The following is a 20,293-nucleotide window of genomic DNA, read 5'->3' as shown; positions in this document are numbered from 1 at the left end:
ATACTGTGCTCCGTCTGCAGCTCACCAAAGTGTTTCTCAGAAAAATAATACGAAGATGTTTTTCCTTCCAAAACTTCTAGTGCTTTTGTGGCCCTCATTTTAACCTGATTTCTTTGATAAGGACTGTGAACATGATCTTGTTCAAAAGTTAAGTGTGTCAGATTGTGGGTGTGCATGTCGGGGGTAAGCTTGCTTGATATTAATTAATATTTGCATAAAACAGCATGTGGGGCTGTCTGCGCAATTCATTCTTACGGAACATATTGAAACACATATTACATGCTATACATTTTTGACCAATACAGGAAAGTAAAAACTGAATAGAGCTTAGCTCTACCAGATCTTAAAATAAACATTCAGAAGAAGTAAGGGAAATAAGCAAATAAAGTTTTTTGGCAGAGAGTTTATTTATTTAGCAACAGTGATGCAGTTGCTTACACTTTCTACAAATGTTTTATCTCTTTTTCCGCAGCACCTGTCCCTGAGTGAATAGAACCACATCTGTCTCATCTTGGCATCACAAGTACACATCTACATCTGTGAATGATGATTCCATTTTTGAAGGAAACAGTGTATACTTTTGCACTCTTGCAGTCTGGTAAAAAAAAAAAATTGCACAATGGATTTTTGTGTCTTGCAGGAAAGCTTTTAAAGTGAATAAAAAGTTTGGAACTGGTACAAAAATATTGAATTTGCAATTTTGGAAAGCTATGAATTTTACCTATATCTGTATGTGCATGTTGTACGTGTAAATGTCTATATTATTTGATTAACACAAAATATCAGATAAAGAAAGGAATCACTTAGTAGAAGGCATGATTTAAAAAGAAAATGCTTTAGTAAACACTTCAATATCTTACAAGCTTAAAAGATGGTAATGGTTTGCATATTGCTACAGAAATATTTTCTGAAAGACAAAGATTAATTTTAAGGAAGGAAGAATTCGGGGTCGTAATTGATACCAATTACAGTTACTGATTGTGATAATTTAGGGTATTTTGTATTTTGCACACTTCAATTTTAATACAAATAACCAATCTCTATGCAGAATCCTCTAATAATTAATGGAGGGGAGATGGAGGATCCTGGTAGCCATAAATTCAGACAGATCCAAAACAGAAACTACAGTTCAGAAGATACACAGTTTTTCTTTTCCCTAAACCTACATGAATTTCTGTAGTCTCTAGTTGAAACCACAAACGTGGCCATCGCCCTTTCTCTTTTTTTCTCTCTTTTCCCCACATCCACTCCAATCTCCTAGTCCCAGTTCATTTTACTCCATTCTTCTATCTTGTTGCCATTTACCATCATCTCTTTTCTAGATTCTGCAAAAGCCTCCAAACTGACCTGTGGACCTCAAGACTATCTTCTCTCCAACCTCTGTTCCCACTGCACCCAAAAAGAGCATTTCTGAATTCATCTCTGATCTAGGATTTCCCTGCTTAAAACCCTTTGATGGCTCTCCATTGCCCTCGGAGAAAGCCCAAACCCAATGCCTCACCTGGATTAGAAAAGCGTCCAGGGTGGGCTCAGCAGCCTCACATTTTTCTGCCTCCTCTGGCCCTCCCCACTCCCCGTGCCCTTCAGCCATTGGCGAATTATTTTCACTTCCTGAAACTCTTCCTGTTGTCCTCTCTCCCTCTCCTTCCCCCTCCCAACCTTTGATCTTTTTCTTATGTTGCTCATTGTGCCTGCAACTGTTTCTGCTTCCACCTTTTCCCTCCACACTACTTTACCGCTCAATAGCAACTGGGGATGGATGGGTAGAGCTATATAACAGGTGTCACATCTGTGGGTGCAGGAACTATGAACTCAAACTTCATGACCTTCCCTTTCTTGTGTGTGGATGCCTCTTTACTGTGTGCAGGACACTGACTTAGGCACTGTAAGAGTATTTTTTAAATGCTGTTTAAAAGTTGGGCAATATGCTTAAGAAAATTGAACTGATACAAGCAGAGTGTGCTCATACACAAAACAGAAATAACACAAGCAGGGTATACAGGAAATAGACATCATTTTGCTGTTTGGTGCAAGGAGTGAAGGTAATTACTTTGGCATATTAGTAGTCTTTGATCTGACATTTCCTCACATTCATTTTCTTCCACAAATAAAATAGCCAGGTCTTGATAATGCTTATATAATGATTTGTGGCTTTCAAAGATAATCCTGTAGGTGATTCCATAATCTCCCTCTTTACCATTTCCCAGAGTTTCACAGGTCTTGCATCCATGAGTCTCAGCTCTGTTCCTCTTGCTTCTCTGGAAGTCTATTTAATTTTTCTTGATCACTCCATGGTCAGAAGCGAGAACAGCTGCTCTCCACGGCTGTGTGTCTGTTCATACTGCTGAAGAATCCTGTATCTCACCTATCCTTCAAATAGCACTAGGTTCTTGAAGGAAAAACTGCATCTGCAGACTTAACTGGGTTTTGTTTTGATTTCAAGGACACTGCTTGTCCCAGGGTGGTTGCTGTACTGCTGCATTACCATCTCCTCATGTCCCATGAGACACACCTCGACCGTTCTCCTGGTTTTCTGTACTTTGCATCATGTACATGCAGAGAACTGTCTGAAGTGCTGGCCATTGGCACAAACCTTCCTCAGTATTTTTTTTTTTTTTCATCTGAAGGCGAGAAGAGCAAGCTGCATAATTTACCAGCACTTCCTGGGCAGCCCCACCTTCTTTTCTCTCCTGTCTGGCCTAACCCAGCTGCCATCTGTTCTTCTAAGCACCCCGGGCCCTCCTGTGCTTGACAATACACTGCAGTGTTACACGTAGATAAATGAACTGTGATGGAAATCTTGAATTCTTTCTCTTTCTATGATGTGTCCAGTTTCCTGTTGTTTTGTTGGTCGCAGCCAGTTTGTGTATAGACGCAAGTTTCCTTTTGCTTAGTTTTATTCCAAAGGAAAATTTAAAAAAATGTTTTTAAGTAAATAATGTGTATTATTTATTGATAGCACCCTGGATATTAGATAAATATACAGGCAGGAAGTTTTTAAAAGCATATATTATACACCCAAGAGAATAAAAGGAGTTATTTCAGTCTACTGGGAAAATTATATAATTAGGGATTTTTAAAAAATATGTTACTCCATCAGTTTTACTGGTCAGTTGAGTCTGTTTTAAAAACACATAAAAAATATTTTTAAAAAAGGATCTTTAATTGTTGGACATATTCTTTTTCCCCTAATTTTAGATATGTCTACCATTTAAATTCCTCAGATTCCACAGCTGATCCCTGCTATTATGTTTGGAATTAACATTATTATCTAGAAAAAAATTTGTAATAAAATACCCAGTAATGAACAATGAGTGTTTAAAAGTTACAGTAGAGATTTTGGGTCAATTCTTTAATAGTCAATGTAATTTTAATTCTGAGAGGGAAAGCTGCCTTAGTGCCAGTAAGTACCACGTATATATATATATATATATATATATACACTATTAGTAATTTTTAACCTCAAGTACACTGATTTCTATTGCTTTAATTCAAAATGACTAATATTCAAATCACAAAATTGATTTATCAAATTTTATTGAAAAAACTTACATTTAGTAGATGTTTCATTATATTTTTCTTTTTTTTACAATTTGGATAATCAGTAGAAATTTAGAATGATTGACATTCAAGTTTTGGATTCAGGAATATAATAAAGAAATACTCTTAGGTCCACTTTGTTTTTTCATTTTCAGCAAAGCTAAGTTGTACTTTTAAAACTTTGAATATCTATTTACTTCAGTTGTCTCTGAAGTAAGGAAGGGAGATGGTGAGGAATAGTAAAAATTAAAATCAGAATTATGTTAGTTAAGGCTGGAAGATATATCATAGTGTCCTAAAAGGAAAATAAAGTAAAATTTTTCTATTAGCTTGTGACCATGAAATAGTCTCCATTTGATATTATCTGTGCTAGTATTATAGGTGGAAATAGCATATATCTATGGGTATATCCAATAAGGTATTTCCAAGCTAGCTGACACTAGTGACATTTCTAATTATAGTTAACTATTTAGGGTTTATTAGAAATGCTCTGTATTTATCTCTTGTTTACATGGGTTCTCAGATTTAACTGTAGTTAGTTTACTCTTAACAGTGTCTACAGGGTTAACTGAACTCCTCTGCCACTTATTAAGTATATAACTTTGGCAGATTTACTTAATTTCTCCAAGTCTACATTTCCTTCTCTGTAAGTGGAACTGATATAAGTTTTATTTTGATGAAATCAGGGGTCAGCAAACTATAGCCCACAGGTCAAATCCGATATGCGGCCTATTTTGGAGTAGACAAGAAGGTAAAGATGGTGTTTATATTTGTGATGAGTTGTAAAAACAAAATAAAACAACAACAAAGGCAATGAAGACGATCTAAGAGACCCTATGTGACTGCAAAGCCTAAAATATTCGATATCTGGCCCTTTATAGATAAGTTTCCAACCCTTAAATTATATCAAAGAATTATTTTAAAGATTAAATTATTAAATTTTTTATTTGTGTAAAGAAGTTGGTAGGATGTCAGGCATATGGAACAGGCTCAATAAATGTCACTTGTTATAGTTTTTGGTGATAATGATAAGAAAATGATATTAATATTCTTCTTAATGGGTCCACCAATTGGTTAAGTCCCATTTTATCTGTGTTCTCTCACTCCGTCCTATTGTAAATAGCATCTGTGTTAGATAAAACAGAAAGCCATTCCTTTTTAGAAGGATGTAAAATGTTCTACATTTTAAAGAAAACTTAACAATGTATAATTTCTGACTCATTTTTATTCACTAATTAATTAATTTTATTATTCTTAATGCAACTCTGATGTGAGAAGCTGTGTATTGGGAGGAGGGAAGTCTGGAGGTAGGTTCATAAAAACATGTCAAAGATCACTGGAAAGGAAATCACTTAATGTTCTTTCTTTGTGTGTTATTTTTATTTCTCTTGTAAAAGAAAGAATGTTAGTCACTTGATTTCTCCTTTTCTGAAGAGAGGCTTCCATTTGGAAAGAGTGATGTTTTCCCAAAGGGTGGTGGGGGGAGGAGTTAGAAAGGAAGATACAAAAGGGAAATAAGTCTATTGTTTTGTTTTGTTTTACCTTCAGAGCATGTAGAGCGTTAAATCCCATGCTTTCCAAATGTCCTGGGAATCTTACGTAAGCCCACCATAAACTAAGGTTCATACAAGTAAACATCCGTCCCTTCCTTAAGCATTAGATTAAAACGCATTAAAAAAAAAAAAAAAAAAAACCTTTGTCAGCAGTTCTAATGGTGGAATGCTATGGATCCCAGCCAGTGGGTCCTTGGGAATGCCATCACAAGGGGACCCATCCAGCTGAGTAACAGAGCAGTGGAATCTGCTCAGAGTAGTCTTGTTTGGACTCAAGCTTGAGTCCAGCTAAATGTGTGGGGAAAAAAAAAAATAAGCCTCCCCTCCACAGAAAGAAAGAAAGAAAAGAAAGAAAAGAAAGAAAGAAAGAAAGAAAGAAAGAAAAGAAAGAAAGAAAGAAAGAAAGAAAGGAAGAAAGGAAGGAAGGAAGGAAGGAAGGAAGGAAGGAAGGAAGGAAGGAAGGAAGGAAGGAAGGAAGGAAGGAAGAAAGAAAGAAAGAAAGAAAGAAAGAAAGAAAGAAAGAAAGAAAGAAAGAAAGAAAGAAAGAAAGAAAGAAAACCAGTAGGGGTTCAAGTTAAAAAGGAAGGCCTTATAAACACACCTGATTTGGTCAGCAGTAGCAGGATTCGTGAGGGCCATGGCTAGGTAGAAATGAAATAGGCCATGAGTTCCCCACCAAATTCCTGTGCAAATAGGATTCTGGTGTTTCTACTAGGGCTTTTTTTGTTCTTCAACATCATGATAGCCAAGCCACAGGATTCTAGAGCCCTCAGTTAAGAGAATTAACACAAACCTATGAACATGCCAGACCCACACTTAATAGTAAAAGGCATCCATTGGGCTTCCTATTAAAGCACTAGTGCATGAACAGTTTTGTTACACATTTTCCCACAGTAAAAAAGAAAAATGATGTATTGTCTAAGTTTTTAATAAGATGGAGAAAATCATCCCATCTTTCCATGATTTGGGCTTTGGGACCAGTTCTGAAAATGTACTACAGCCAGTCTTCTTAAAGTCAAAGTGAGGTTGAGGAGAAGCAAGATGACGTTGCAGGGTTCCTCACAGGCATAGATGAAGCAAAGCTGCCAGAAGGGGACTGTCTTAGTAGGTCATACAGGGTGCCTGACAGAGGGACTGCAGGAAGAACCAGTGCTAAAAGCCCTGCTGGATAAGGTGAGTCCCCATGTGTGAAATCTGACTTTGACAAACTCAAATTCTTCAAATTGCTGCTGAATCTATCCCATTCAGCTGCACTTCAGATCGATGATTCCTAAACTTAAGAACAGATGCACATTTCTGAAGATTCAGGACTTTTCTGCATTGCTCCTCATCAAATCTGATTTGAACTCATAGGAAGATTGTTAAAAACTCTTCCAGTTTAAAACTATCCCTCTTAGAGATATTTTAAGATAGCACTGCTGAGCAACTTGGTAACAGTTTTTACTTATTTTGCAAACCATTATGTATGTAGGTGAGCTAAAGGTCATTTAAAAGCAAGATATTATGTGATCTCATTTTGCATCCCGAATCCTTATTTTTACCTGCAATGCCATCTATCCTGGATCCACCCCATCACCTGGCAATTATTACCCAAGGGTCTCATCTTTTAGGGCACACAAGGCTACTTCTGTTATAAACATACCAGTGCGGACAGACTAGAGACACTGAGGAGAAATATTGATAAAATGGCTGATGTCCCCACCTAAGACTAGAAGCCCTGCCCTTGTGAAGTGGGAACATTTAAGATTCATTTTAAACCTACTGGGAACCTCTGGAGATATCTGTGTATGTTGTCTCTATATAAAGAGAGTTCCAGGCATAGCCTGGACTCATGTCAAACATTGTAGCAAAAACTATTTCCTACTAAGTCCTCCTTGAGAATCTGAAATATGCCTCCAGAAATACCTCAGAGGCTTTTTCTATAGGAAAAAATCTTCCTCCCAAACTGCCAATAAATTGTTTTAATAAGTAAACAAATGCTGGAATGTAACCAAGTTGTAAAATTCTAAGTATTGAGTTGTTTTGCCTTTAACTATCCATGATTACTATCAACTCAAAGGAAGAAAAAAGTAAGGGACTAGATGTTCCCTCAACATACAGCATCTGTGAAATGGTCACATTGGCCAAACCTGTTGGAACAGAGCTGCTCATTTCTGAAGAATGTTGAGGCACAGAGGGCCTGGCAGGAGGTATTGTGTCAATGGAGTCAACAAGAAACCTCCTTGAAAACCTAAGATCAGGTCTGTGCTCTGTGACCACCTAGAGGGGTGGGATAGGGAGGGTGGGAGCAAGACGCAAGAGGAAGGAATTATGAGGATATATGTATATGTGTAGCTGATTCACTGTGTTATACAGCAGAAACTAACACACCATTGTAAAGCAATTATATTCCAATAAAGATGTTAAAAAAAAAAAAAAGCTTTCCTATTTTCAGAGCTGCCTCCATGTTCTGTGTGTGTCTTCAGTGGATATGCGGCCAAGACTGAAATGCTCTGTTGGTACTCTCTCAAGAGGGAAACCCTTTAATTTTTTCTTCCTTAATTTTTTCTTCACCTTTTCCCCTGTGCTTCCTGCTTCTCCTCTTCTGCCTCTGTATAATCCTTCTCCTCCTCATTAAATTTTCTGGGATTTTAAAGACAAGGCTGAATGTGGTTTAGACATTTGAAACTTGAAAAAGATTGCTTTTGTTGACTTTTATTTTCTCATATGTTTGGGGTGATCCATGGCCTTGCAAGGGAGTGTCACTGTGGGTAGGAATGGAGTGAAGAGAGAAAATAAACATTTATTACCTGTTGGCTAAGTGCCAGGAATAGACTTAGTCATTTTACTATTACACTGAATAATCACACCAACTCCATGAGGTAAATATTATTTTTTTCCTTATCGAATGAGGGAAAATTTCAAAATAACTATGCCCAAGATCATGCAGTTTGTAAGTAACAGAGGTAGATATGAATCCACTTCTGTCCAACTCTGAAGTGCATGCTCTTTCAAGTAAATATACATGGGAAGATAAGGCTTATATGAGTTTTCAGACAAAGGAATTTGCGGGGGGGGGCAATTCCATGCAATATGTCACTTTGTATTTCTCAGTATAATAAATATCTTAGGTTCTGCTTATATTCTGTGCTTTGTGCTAATCATTAATGTAGTGTTGAAATTAGGAGCTTACATACTAGTAGGGTAGGCAAAGAATTAATCATTTAAAATTTAATTATTAGCAATTAATTTATCAATTTTTGATCCTGATAGGAAGTAAACAAAGTGAGATGCTAGACAGTAATTGGGAGCGGAGGGCAACCTAATTATATTCCGTGTCCAAGGAAGGCTTCTTTAAGGAAGTAACATTTAAGCTGAGACCTGAAGGATAAAAAGGAGCTGGCTTTGCCAAGAATGGGAAGATGAGTGTCCCACGCAGAGAGAACAGAGACTAGGGTGAAAGGAACATAGTAAACTAGGGAGAGAGGTGAACACAGAGATTGGAGAAATTCGTGGGAGTCTGGTGATGCTGAAATGTATGTGTACATTAATACACTTAATATTTATTCAAAATGTAGTGGAAAGCCATTGAAGGGTAAGATACAGAGGAGTGATATGATATGATTTACATTAAAACAGAATCTATTTGGTTGTTGAATGCATCTCTCCATCTAGTCTGTACTCTAGGAAGTGAAAATGTATCTTACAGCTCCATATTATGTCTGAGAGGACAGGGGCAGATTATTAGTTTTACTTTCTTTCCTTATTCCAAATCCATTGCTTAATTAGAATGCCATTGCTTTTCTCTTATCTATAGGACAGTGGACAAGCAATAGTTTTATGACATTTGAGATTACAAAATTTAGTTCAGAATGTCATTGTCTCTCTCTTACCTGTGTGAGAGTGGATAAACAAGAGAGATCACCTTTCTGTTTGTCAGGGACTCTGCAGGATCCATGGGAAAGAGGCCCAGGAGTTGTTTAGTGCCATGGTCCTGCCAATAACATTATTCAGTGGTTAAAACATTATGAGGCATGGTTGGTAAGAGAATGGTTCTGGAACTACACTGTTTTATTTTGAACCCTGGCTCTACTATTTTCCAGGTGGGAATCCTTGGGTGACTCACTTAACTTCTCTGTGTCTCAGATTTCTCACCTCTCATGTAGGGATAATAATAGTATCTACCGCATGTGATAATTGTGAGAAGGAAATGAATTAAAACCTACGTAGCCCTTAGAACAGTGCCTGGAACATACTAATGAACAAATAAGGGCTAATTGTATCTAAAATTGTCGGATTAGAGCAGGGATTAAGTTTAGTCTTAGAGGTAGTCTACCAAAATTTGTTTCATCCATCCCTTTGCAAGTGGGAAAGAAGGTAAACACCACTCTTCTAATATGTGTGTATTAATGAAGTATTCGTAGGTTAAGGAAGTTGCAGATATTGGGAGAGCTACTTGAAAGAAAGAGAATGAAAAAAACAGGATTCTTGAGAACATCAATATTTAAGAAAAGAAAGAGGGGCAATAAAACTAGGCCATCAGAAGGAATGCTATCAAAAACTCTACAGACAAAAAGTGCTGGAGAGGGTGTGGAGAAAAGGGAACCCTCTTGCACTGTTGGTGGGAATGTACATAATTTTTTTTTAGATTTTTATTTTTTTAATTTATTTTTATACAGCAGGTTCTTATTAGTTATCTATTTTATACATATTAGTGTACATAGGTCAATCCCAAACTCCTAATTCATCCCACCACCACCCCCATGCTATCCCCCACTGGTGTCCGTATGTTTGTTCTCTACATCTGTGTCTATTTCTGCCTTGCAAACTGGTTTATCTGTACCATTTTTCTAGATTCCACATATATGTGTTAATATATAATATTTGTTTTTCTCTTTCTGACTTACTTCACTCTGTATGACAGTCTCTAGGTCCACGTCTCTACAAATGACCCAATTTGGTTCCTTTTTATGGCTGAGTAATATTCCATTGTATATATGTACCACATTTTCTTCATCCATTCATCTGTCAATGGGCATTTAGGTTGCTTCCATGACCTAGCTATTGTAAACAGTCCTGCAATGAACATTGGGGTGCATGTGTCCTTTTGAATTATGGTTTTCTCTGGGTATATGCCCAGTAGTGGGATTGCTAGGTCATGTGGCAATTCTATTTTTAATTTTTTAAGGAACCTCCATACTGTTCTCCATAGTGGTTGTATCAATTTACATTCCCACCAACAGAGCAAGAGGGTTCCCTTTTGTCCACACCCTCTCCAGCATTTGTTGTTTGTAGATTTTCTGATGATGCCCATTCTAATTGGTGTGAGGTGATACCTCATTGTAGTTTAGATTTGCATTTCTCTAATAATTAGTAATGTTGAGCAGCTTTTCATGTGCATCTTGGCCATCTGTATGTTTTCTTTGGAGAGATGTCTATTTAGGTCTTCTGCCCATTTTTTGATTGGGTTGTTGGTTTTCTTCATATTGAGCTGCATGAGCTGTTTATATATTTTGGAGATTAATCCTTTGTCCATTGATTCGTTTGCAAATATTTTTTTTACCATTCTGAGGGCTGTCTTTTCATCTTGTTTATAGTTTCCTTTGCTGTGCAAAAGCTTTTAAGTTTCATTAGGTCCCATTTGTTTATTTTTGTTTTTATTTCCATTACTCTAGGAGGTGGGTCAAAACAGACCTTGCTGTGATTTATGTCAAAGAGCATTCTTCCTATGTTTTCCTCTAAGAGTTTTATAGTGTCTGGTCCTACATTTAGGTTTTTAATCCATTTTGAGTTTATGTTTATGGTGTTAGGGACTGTTCTAATTTCATCCTTGTACATCTAGCTGTCCAGTTTTCCCAGCACCACTTATTGAAGAGAGTGTCTTTTCTCTATTGTGTATTTTTGCCTCCTTTGTCATAGATTAGTTGACCATAGGTGAGTGGGTTTATCTCTGGGCTTTCTATCCTGTCCATTGATCTATATTTCTGTTTTTGTGCCAGAACCATATTGTTTTGATGACTGTAGCTTTGTAGTATAGTCTGAAGTCAGGGAGTCTGATTCCTCCAGCTCCATTTTTTTCCCTCAAGATTGCTTTGACTATTCAGGGTCTTTTGTGTCTCCATACAAATTTTAAGATTTTTTTGTTCTAGTTCTGTAAAAAATGCCATTGGTAATTTGATAGGGATTGCACTGAATCTTTAGATTGCATCGGGTAGTATAGTCATTTTCACAATATTGATTCTTCCAATCCTAGAAAATGGTATATCTCTCCATCTGTCTGTGTCATCTTTGATTTCTTTCATCAGTGTCTTATAGTTTTCTGAGTACAGGTCTTTTACCTCCTTAGGTAGATTTATACCTAGGTATTTTATTCTTTTTGTTGCAATGGTGAATGGGATTGTTTCCTTAATTTCTCTTTCTGATCTTTCATTGTTAGTGTATAGGAATGCAAGAGATTTCTGCGCATTAATTTTGTATCCTGCAACTTTACCAAATTCGTTGGTTAGCTCTAGTAGTTTTCTGGTGGCATCTTTAGGATTATCTATGTATAGTATCATGTCATCTGCACATTCTTTATTCTGTTCTTTGGCAGTGAATTCCACCATTCTGTCTTCTGGGTCACTTATCTGTTCTTCCGCTTCAGTATTGATTCCTTCTAGTGTATTTTTCATTTCAGTATTTGTATTGTTCATCTCTGTTTGTTTGTTCTTTAATTCTTCTAGGTTTTTGTTCTTTAATTCTTCTAGGTCTTTGTTAAACATTTCTTGAATCTTCTCGATCTTTGCCTCCATTCTTTATCTGAGGTCCTGGATTATCTTCACTATCATTATTCTGAATTCTTTTTCTGGAAGGTTGCCTATCTCCACTTCATTTAGTTGTTTGGGGTTTTATCTTTTTCTTTCATCTGGTACATAATCCTCTGCCTTTTCATTTTGTCTATCTTTCTGTGAATGTGGTTTTCATTCTACAGGCTGCAGAATTGTAATTTTTCCTGCTTCTGCTGGTGGGAATATAAATTGATATAACCACTATGAAGAACAGTATGGAGGTTCCTTAGAAAACTAAAAATAGCACTACCATATGGCCCAGAAATCCCACTACTGGACATATACCCTGAGAAAACCATAATTCAAAAGGACACATGTATCCCAGTGTTCTTTGCAGCACTAGTTACAATAGCCAGGACATGGAAACAACCTAAATGTCCAATGACATATTAATGGATAAAGAAGATGTGATACATATATACAATGGAATATTACTCAGCTATAAAAAGGGTCATTTGTGAGATGTGGATTTGCCTAGAATTTGTCATACAGAGTGAAGTAAGCCAGAAAGAGAAAAACAAATGTCATATATTAACGCATATATGGGGAATCTAGAGAAATGGTACAGATGAACATATCTGCAGGGCAGAAATAGAGATGTAGATGTAGAGAATGGACATGTGGACACAGCAGGGGAAGGGGAAGGTGGGACGAATTGGGAGATTAGGATTGACATATATACACTATCATGAGTAAAACAGATAGCTAGTGGGAACATGCCATAAAGCACAGGAATCTCAGCTTGGTGCTCTGTGAAGACCTAGATGGGTGGGATGGGGGGGTGGGAAGGAAGTCCTAGAGGGAAGGGATATAGGTATACATGTAGCTGATTCACTTCATTGTATAGCAGATACTAACACAAAGTTTTAAAGCAATTATACTCTAATTTAAAAAAAGAAGGAATGTTCTAAAAATGTAGAAGAATAGGTGAAAGTAGGTAATAGTGGTAAAGAGATCAGCAGAAAGAATAGTGAAAACAGATCCCCATTGATTGTGCCATTAGGACAATATTGACCTTTGTTCAGTTGGTCTTGGGGTAGACTTGGAACAAGAAGTTGGTTTGTAGCCAGTGGTTAAAACCTATTTATGAAGTGAATTATAAACAACTCTTCTAACAGGAAAAATGAAGAAGAAAGGGGAAGTGATAGCTTTGAAAGGAGGCTGGAATTGTGTGTGTGTGTGTGTTTGTGTGTGTGTGTCTGTATGTGTGTCTGTGTGTCTGTGTGTACACCCAAAATATATGGGGGAATGAAAACTTGTTTGTAATATGTGAATATAATGTAATGGAAAAGAGAATGTATACATCTAAATTTCAAGACATATTGAATTGAATGAGTTTCCTAAAGGAAGATATAATAGACTCATTATAAAAGAGGCAATTAAGAGCATCCTGACTGAGTTTGTATCTTATCTCCAGCATTTCCTAGTTGTAGCCATGGGCATATTGCTGAAGCTCTCTGTGCCTCAGTTTCCACATCTGTAAAATTGGGCTAATATTAGGACCTACCACAGGTGGCTGGGGTCATGTGTTGTGCCCGTATGCATCCCAAGCATATAGTAAGTGCAATAGAAGTAACAGCTATTTTTGTGAAGGAAGGGAGGTAACATTTTGTTTGAGATTGAAGAGTAAGTCGGGCAAAGTAGTAACTGAATTGTGAAAGATAAGGGAGGGAATTAGAAAAATTTCTTAGAAACCCTCTACTTCCTCAATAAATGAGAAGAAAAGTTCTCTTCTGAAAATGAGGAAGGCAGGCATGGGGTCTGAAATTTAGAGAAAGTGGTAAAATTTGAGCATAGTTTCTGGAAAATGGCAAAGAAAGATGAAATAAAAAGATGATCAAGAAGGACTTAGGGACTAGCTAATACGAATACACTTGTCAAAGAATCAGTGTGCCTCCTCGTGAGATTTTCTCCAGCAGGTTTTACCAGCTGGTAGATGCTGTAGTTACCACCCTACACAGACTCTGCAGGTCAGAAGGAGGTAGAGGTTTAGTAAGAGATCTGTTATCACAGTCATTCATTAAGTCATTCCATCAGGAATGCTACCATCTTTAAAAATGTTTTATTATTATAATTTTCAAATATTTTACTATTTTTAGTATTATTTTCCTTGTAGAAAAATATATGCAATATAAAATTTAACCATTTTCAAGTGTACAACTTATTTGCGTAGTACAAATATGCTATAAATGTAGCATTTCATACATTTATACTGTTGTGCAACAATTACTACTATGCATCTCCAGAAATTTTTTTATCATCCAAACTAAAACTCTGTACCATTAAAGAACTACTCTGCATTACCCTCTTCTCCTAACCCCTGGTAACCACTCTTCTGCTCTCTGTCTTAATCAATTTGACTATTCTAGGTACCTTATATAAGTGGAGTCATACAATATTTTTCCTTTTGTGTCTGGTTTATTTAACTTAGCATAATATTTTCAAGGTTCACCCATGTTGTACCATGTATCCGAATTTCATTCCTTTCTGAGGCTGAATAATATTCCATTGTATGTATGTGACATATTTTTTTATGTGTCACATCTGTATCACATCTGTCCATGAAAATACAGGTTGTTTCCATCTTTTGGTTATTGTGAATAATACTGCTATAGATCTATATCTATATCTATATATCCATCAGGAGCAACTGGACTTTATCACAGAAATGCAAGGTTGGTTCAATAGCCAAAAATCAATCAAATCATTTCACCATATTAACAGAAAAAACAAAAATAAAAACATATGGCCCTTTCAACAGATGCAGAAATAGGCTTTGATCTAATTCCATACTCATTCATGAAGGAAAAATAAAAACATAGGAAACTAGGAATAGAAAGAAACATCTTCAATCTGATAAAGAGCATACACATAAAAATCAACATCATTTTTATTGGTAAAATATTGAATATTTTCTACTAAGATCAGGAACAATAAAACAATCTTACTTTAACTACTTCTATCAATGTTTTATTAGAGGTCAGAACAAGTGTCATAAGGCAAGAAAATAATAGAAAGTGTGATGACTGGAAAGGAAGAATAAAACTGTTTCTTTGCAGATTATGTGATTGTATTGTAGTAAGTCCTAAGGAGTCTACAAAATTTTACTAAAAATAATGTGATTTTAGCAAGTTCAAGAATAAAATTCACTAAAACCGATTTTATTAATTAAAAAGTAAAATATAATTTGTATTAATAATTATTTAAAACTTTGGAATAAAATTAACCAAAGACAAGTAAAACCTGTACCTCAAAATCTCCAAAATGTTGCTGAGATAAATTTAAAAGGATATAAAATATTGAGAGATATATTGTGTTACTGGATTGGAAAACTCATTGTTGTTAAGATGTCACTTTTCCTCCAATAATTTGTAGATTCACTTCAATCCAAATTAAAATCACAGTGGGCTATTTTGTAGAAATTAATAAGATGATTCTAAATCTTGTATGGAAATACAAATGATGTATCTAGATTAGTTGAAACAATCTTGAAAATTATGAAGAAACAATCTTGAAGAACAAAATTGCAAATTTCATATTATCTGATTTTAAGAATTATTTTAAAGCCAACCTAATCAAGATTGGGTGGAATTTGCATAAGAATAGAGTCACAACTCAGCTGAACAGACTAGACAGTCTAGAAATAGATCTACACATAAATGTCAATTGATTTTAGACAAAGGTGTGAAGGCAATTCAATGGAGAGAGCATATTCTTTCTTTTTTTTTATGGTTGGGCAACCATCACCACCATCATTTTAGCATATTTCTATCATCCCCAAAAGTCTGCTGTCAATCCCTGCTCCTACTCCCACCATCAGGCAATCACTAATCTTATTTCATAAAGGAAATTCTTTTTCAACAAATGGTCTATAGCATCTGTATAAACACATGGAATGAAATTTACCATGTCTACTTTGCAATATGCACAAACATTAGGAATGGATCATATACCTGAAAGTAAAATCTAAAGCAATAATCTTAAAAAAAAAATGTGAGAATACCTTTATGACCTTGAGTTATGTGAATATTTCTTGGCAAGGAAAAAAAAAGCAATAGACATAAAGAAGATTAAATATTAAAATGAATTTCACCAAAGTGATTTTTTTTAAAGTGTCCACCAAAAGATACCATTATGAAAATAAAAATGCAAGTCATAGGCTAGAGAAAATATTCATAATCCATATATCTGACAGAGGATTTGCATCCAGAATACATAAATAATTTCTACAAATCATTAATAAAATGTTAACTAGCCAATATAAACAGGCTAGATAATTGAACAGCCACTTATCAAAAGATATGGCAAGCCAAAAGCCCACTGAACCGTTCTCCACTTGGGTTAAATAAAAACCACTTCATGCTTATTTAAAGAACTAAATTAAAGACTGATAACACTAAATGTGATGATTTGGAGGAACTAGAACTTTCATATGTTACTGGTGGGGGTACAAAGCAGTACACCCCTTTGGAAAACTGTTTGGCTGTTTCTTACAAAGTTAAACATACCCCATCAACCCATTGCCCAGAAATTCCACTCTTAAGTATTTACAAGAGAAATGAAGCATATGTTCACAAACAGCAGTGTGCCAAAATGTTTATAGCAATTCATAGTAGCCCCAAACTGCTAAAACGCAAATATCCTTAAGAGAAAAAAGGATATATTCTGATATATTCATATGATGGAATTCTACTCAGCATTTATAATAGAATATGGCACTGTATAATGAATAACACTGAAGAATTAAGCAACAACAAAAACAGCAAAACATTTGGTTGAATAAAAGAATCCAGACACAATAGAGTACATGCCATATGATACAATTTGTAAACACTTCAAATACAAGGTAAAAGTTGTATATATTGATTGAAATCAGAGCAGTAGCTGCCTATGAGTCCTGAGAATGATTGTAGGGCAGCATAAAGGAAATTTTTGGTATGATGGAAATGTTCTCTGCGTTGGGTACAGGGTTGTATATATTAGTTAAAAATCATTGAATTATACACTTAAATGTGCACATTTCATTGTATATAAATGTTGTCTTAATTTAAAACAAATGTTACCAAAGTTGGTTAATAAATAAGAAGACCATTAACAGGAAGAGGAAGCACCTGTGTCAGTAGCGTTGACTTTTTTGTGACTCCCTGAATACTATGCCCTTTCATAGTTCCTTACTGTCCTCCTTCAGCTCTAACTGGCCCTTCACAAAATTTTCCCTTATCTCTTTTGTATCCACCTCCTTTATAAGGCAATCTCTGCTCTTCTTTTTTGATAGCTCTCTTCAATTCTCCTCTTTCTCCATCTTAAGACCAATTCTGATACTCCTTATTCCTATTAAGGTGTGAGTGACAAATAGCATTGTTAAACTGTTGACTTTCTGCCAAATATTTATTTTTTATAAGTGAAATGTCAGAACTCAGTGTCAAAGAAGTAGCTCAAAATAATTTGCGCTATCTCAATAAATTTAGAATTTTATCTTTTATATTTTTAATCAGTTGCTCAACTAATACTGAGTTGCCAGAGAGTTTGATGAACCAGGAGATAAATTGAAGAGCTGTCAATCTGGGGAGAAGTGGGCAGATCTTAACCAAATAAGGACTTAATGAATGTACATAAACAAAATGACAAATGTTTTTGAAAGGGGGGGGGCGTCTTCTAGGACTCTTTCCTCTTCTTCTTCTCTTCCGTACATTTCACTTTCTATTCTATCACTGAATGTTTGAAAAATCACTCTAGTGTGTCTCATCAATTCTGTGACCATTCCTATTCATCTTGCTCAAATTCTGCTGTCTCTCACTTGTCCTAAGATGTCACCTTATTCACCTCTGTGATTCCAGTTGTGTCCACCTCCTTTCTTACCAATTTTCCCTCCCCTTTCACTCTTCATCCTCTCTTTTAAAAAAAAAAAATTATTTATTTTTGGTTGCATTGGGTCTTCGTTGCTGCGCAGGCTTTCTCTAGTTGTGGTGAGTGGAGGCTACTCTTCCTTGCGGTGCATGGGCTTCTCATTGTGGTGGCTCCTCTTGTTGCAGAGCTTGGGCTCTAGGTGCGTGGGCTGCAGTAGTTGTGGTACGCAGGCTCAGTAGTTGTGGCTTGCGGGCTCTAGAGCGCAGGCTCAGTAGTTGTTGCGCATGGGCTCCGCGGCATGTGGGATCTTCCCAGACCAGGGCTCGAACCCGTGTCCCCTGCGTTGGCAGGCGGATTCTTAACCACTGAACCACCAGGGAAGTCCCCATCCTCTCATTGATTCTCTCCCAAATTCCAGCTACACTAAGTGTGGGTGGTTTGGAAATAGATTATACCCTTTCATGTTTCTGTACCTTAGCATAGACTATTTCCTTTTCCTGGAAAGTCCATGCCGCGGCACTGACTTCATTAAGATCCAAGTAGTTAACTAACTTTTTTCAGGAAGCCATAGTCTGCTCTCTCCTGTGCATGCTTCCCTTTGATGACTTTTGCTTATTATTATACATGCCATTTTGTCCTTTTGCCTGCTAGATTGTAAACTCCTTGAGAAAGGGATTGTGATAATCTATGTATTCTATTTTCTGGCCCAGTGTCTGACCCACTGTAAGCATTCAATAAATATTTGTTGACCTAATGTTTTATGAGAAATATTTAAAAAGATAACTAAACTTTCTTTTCTTTCTGTTTGAAATGTTTGTGTGTATGTATATTTGCTTCAGTTTTTTTTTTTTGTTTGTTTTATTTTTGGTCTTCTTCCTTTATTTACACACATATACACACATGGAAAACCATTAACAAATGTTATTGAAGGAAGGTGCCAAAAGAAATTAACATAAATGGGTATATTCTCTGGAGTTGAACATTTTGCCATTTATTTTTCATGAGATAGCTTCTGAAACATCAGTCTTCACTGTAAAAAAACCTAATGAAGCAAAGCTGACTTTGGGAGCCATATTTGTAAAAGAGAAGTAAAAAGATTAGTTAATATTCTTTTAAGAAGATGATTTTCCTTTACCCAGTTTACTTATGTGCAAATCACTGACCCACTTTTAACATAATGAGGATAATAGGTAGGTTTGGGTAGGTATCAAAATTAAAGTCTAAAGTCTGCGTCTAAATTATGAGTTGCTTGCTTGTGAGAAATTTCCTAACTGGGACGGCTTCCAAAAGCACTTTACCGTAGCTTCATGGAATTTTCTCAACTGTTTTATTTGGTTCCTTCTCCACACCTCTTCCCTTGTGCATAGAGGCACATCTGTCTGTTTTCTGCCTTATCAAGCATTCATCTACATCTGTGAGGAAAACTCCACTTCCTCGGCTAAAAACCTGTATCTGATTGTGGTAATAAAGCTCTACTTCCTCAGTTCAAAACATACATCAGACAAGACCAATTACTTCAAATGACTCATAGTAACAGGCAAAGCAAAAGTTGTCTTTTCAAAGCCTTTGAACTTCTCCTGCTTCAAAGGTGTACTAAAACGTGGTTATGAGGTGATTGTCTAAAATTGCCAAATTACCAGTTTCCAAGCTTTGACATTTGCTATTTTGCATAACTAGACAAAGGAAATCAGTGAGATTACCTTCCAGGGGGAAAAGAGACCAAAAAAAAGGGCAGACAAAAAAGTAACTATGACATAGGTGAGGCTGGTGGCCATGATGCCTCTTAGGCAAAGGGCAGGAATTAACTATTGATAGAATCAGGTTACTAAGTTAAGCGAGCAGATATTTTTCATTCTTATTCTTGCTCTTAAAAACATAAAAAATATATTACTCTGAGAATGATCAGTGAATAAGATTTTTCTTAAAGAAGTCACTGTCCAGAAGTTTTGCCTGATATTTTGAATTCTGGTGAAATACTTCCCAATACTCGCTTATGTGTCAAAAATGTCAGTAGTGGTAAAAGTAGTCAAAACTCATAATTGCCTGTCAGCTGTCTGGGGATTTGCGTGAATTGAATTTGTGGCCATATCTGTTCCTGTCCTTTCTCTAGAGTGAATTTAGTCTGACCTTCTTCAAGGGAAATACTTTCTATAGGTTTACTGCCTTCCTACCATACCTTTCAATAGCATAAAAGGCTTTTTATTTTACTTCTTGTAAACACCTTTAAAAATGTTTACCTTCTTTATAAAACTTCTTCCTAAGCACAGCACGAACAGCTGAGCCTAATGGCTACGGGTAAGTTCTCTAGAGTCGGATGCCTCAGTTCAAATCCTGGTTCTGTACGTCCATTCATCTGGATGCCTTTACATGGGCTACTGACTTCTCCCTGCCTTAATTTCTGCATCTACAAAATGGGGATAATGTTGGGAATTCCCTGGCGGTCCAGTAGTTAGGACTCTGAGCTTTCACTGCTGAGGGCCCAGGTTCAATGTCTGGTGGGGTTTAATCCCTGGTGGGGGAACTAAGATTTTACAAGCCTCGTGATGC

General features: G+C 36.2%; 1 pseudogene; it reads left to right on the top strand.

The window, feature by feature from the left end:
• The first annotated feature begins 6,164 nt into the window (after nucleotides 1-6,164).
• LOC132521546 (large ribosomal subunit protein eL6-like) overlaps nucleotides 6,165-20,293 on the top strand; it is a 29,375-nt pseudogene continuing 15,246 nt past the window's right edge.

Source organism: Lagenorhynchus albirostris, chromosome 6, assembly GCF_949774975.1.
Source record: "Lagenorhynchus albirostris chromosome 6, mLagAlb1.1, whole genome shotgun sequence".
NCBI lineage: Eukaryota > Metazoa > Chordata > Mammalia > Artiodactyla > Delphinidae > Lagenorhynchus > Lagenorhynchus albirostris.
The sequence above is the reverse complement of the archived record's forward strand: the minus strand, read 5'-3'. Positions and strand labels throughout refer to the sequence as shown.